Below are 3,176 nucleotides of genomic sequence, written 5' to 3' on the forward strand. Positions count from 1 at the left end.
TTGTATTGAAAATTAATAATATAAATTTTTATCACATACAAATAAAAACTTTTAAATGTAAGGACAAACACATTATTACATGGAGACATTATGTACATGCATATTTTTTTCCCCCTGATATAATATTCGTTAGAAATCAATTTGGAGACCTTAAATTTAATACACTCTTTTGCAACCTAAATAATAGTTTACGCTATATATCGATCATTTCTTCTAATATATCACTCGACCTTTAATATACCTTCGAATTTAAAAAAGCTTTACTAAAACTCATAGCGTTAATACAAATATATATCAAGCATAAATTAAACTTGTATTCGAAATGATGTTCACTATAATTACATTAAAATTTTTATTGTAACTCAAATAGTAGATGTATAACTATTTATGTTAAAAGAAAAATTTATATAAAATTTAAGCAAAATTAAAAAGAGATTTTTCTTGAAAGAAAATATAGAGATATGTCAATTTATATTGTCTTTTTTTATTAGTTGAAGTTTTTAGGAGAACTAGTATTATAACATGATATTAGAGCTCTATATATATTCGAAAAATTTAGAATTTGATTATTGGTGAAGTAAAAAAAAAAATAATAACATGAGATAAATAAAAAGATAAAAGAAGACATACGTAATTTAAACAAATACAAAAAGAGGCTTTTGTTTAAGAAAAAATACAGAGATATAATTATTTATGTTACCTCTTTTTATCTATTTAAATTTAAAAAAAACTGGTATTATGACATATGTATTTTTTTATCAGTTTAAATTTTTTAAATTGATCATTTTATAACATATGATATTAAAATTTACATAACTTATTAAATTAAAGATTTAGTATTCAATTTTTACTAAATTCCAAAAAATATTATAAGGTAAATAAAATGAAAAATATTATAAAAATTTATACAAATTTAAAAATTTTTTAAAATTATATTAAAAATATAACCATTCATATGTTTTTTAATAGTTTAAGATTTTGAAAAAACCAATGAACTTTCTTAATACAGATATATTTCTTATCATCAAATCATAGTGAAAAAAAAGGACTTCTGGATGCTCTTAAGAATCTAAAACTTCCTCATCATATGATAACATGTGATCAAAACGAATGGAGGAATTAATAAAATTATTATACTGTAGTCTGACCAAATGTATATATAAAACGAGTAACCCATGTACATGCTACTGATACCAAAACTATTACACATTTATATATAATCCTATATATATATGGACACACTGCTAGTAAATATGGATGGATAAAAACAGAGGAAAGTAAGTTGACTCGATATTTAAAAATATAAACATATTATTAAAAAAAAACTATTTTTATATTAGTAGCAGTATATTTTTTTAATAACAATAAAAATAATCGCTAACATATTTATTGATAATATCATATGATATTTTGTCATTAAAAATTTTAAAAGATAATTATAATAATCATCAGTAAAAACTATTTTAATAGTCATAAAAATTTTATAACTTGTCATTATATATATTTAAGGGATTGAGAGAGATTTAATACACAAATTTTATTTTCTAAAATACTCTTTATCATAATAATTTATAAATAAATAAAATTTTATTGACTCAAAGAGTTGAATCCATGTGGCATTTTAATTTTAATATAACATATTTACTATCTTAGCTAAAATCAAACTTATTATTTTTATCCACGTATAATGTATAAAAACATGGATTAATAAGCATGCTATAGTGACTATATATAATAATAATGATAAATAATATATAATTATCTAAAAAATTAACTAAAAAATAGTAGTTATAATAATTTTTCTTGTAATGTATGTAAATAAAAGTATAATTTTATTTTATTCTTTTATATTAAATATTAATAAGTGTCACATGAAAAAAGTCACTAATTAAAATATGTAGTCATATAAAACTATGAACTCTTCCGCTATAATCATTTAACTTTTGAAATGTGATTCTCCTAAAATTAAAATAGAGATATATACCTTTATATATATAGTTGAATTGAGAGAAGGAATGTGCAGTATAAACCAATTGAAAGAGTTTCCCAATACAATCTTTTGCTTCTTTTTGTAGTAAAAATGAAGCAGTCAATAATAAGTTTTTGGCGCTCAAATAGACACTGAAACCGTGGAAAGCTCATCGTACATGGCCCATGACAATGATCATTCATGGCAGCCATTCCAAAGCAAAATCTCCTCCCATCATTATAACTCTTCCTAAATCTTCCTACTATTCTTATTCTTATTCTTATTCTTATTCTTACTCTTACAACTATAATAATATATAACATACTCAAACAAGTACTTACAAAGCGTTACTCTTACTCGCTTACTTAATATTTCATAATAATTTTACAATTTTATTAGCAAATATAATAATAAACATGTAAATAAAAACATCAATATCCTCATTTCTTGGGTTATTTATCAAATAAATGACAAAACTCTTGAATAAGAATATGAAATTATGAATAGACAAAACTAATTAAAGAAAGATTTGTTAGAGATATAATCATTTATGTTGTCTTTTTTTATCAGTTTAAAATTTTTATATGAGTGATTTTATGATATGATATTAGAATTCTATGCCTAAAAGATTTAGAGTTCAATCCTTCATAAATTCTAAAAATAAAAAAATAACATAAGATAAATAAAAAAAACCTATATAAAAACTAACCAATAATCTAAAAGAGACTATTATTTAAAAGATATTATTAGAAATATAATTATTTATATTATCTCTTTGTATTGACTTAAACTTTTAGAATGATTAGTTTCATAACAAGATTGAGAACATAAATAAAAGGAAAAGTCTAGGGGACCAGCAATTTTATTATATTTTGGCCAGCATGTAACCAGCAGAGAAAGGTAAGTCATTGGATGAAATCTCACACCATCATATCATCATTGATGGTTAGTTGATGGCTACAAATCACAAATGTTGCTGGCCCTAACATTACTCTAAATAAAAATTTATTTTATAACTATTGAATATATTATTTTGACTCTAGTATGTACTAAATTTCCTACAATTCGGTGTTTATCAGATCAGATAATTTATATATTCATGCCTAAAGTTTATATGACAGAAGCATGTATAATAAAGTTTTGGAAAATTTTTAGGTATTTTAAAAATATAAATATTTTAATAATTTTAGTTGTTGATCTTAATTAT

The sequence above is a fragment of the Arachis duranensis genome, chromosome 5, assembly GCF_000817695.3.
Source record: "Arachis duranensis cultivar V14167 chromosome 5, aradu.V14167.gnm2.J7QH, whole genome shotgun sequence".
Taxonomy (NCBI): domain Eukaryota; kingdom Viridiplantae; phylum Streptophyta; class Magnoliopsida; order Fabales; family Fabaceae; genus Arachis; species Arachis duranensis.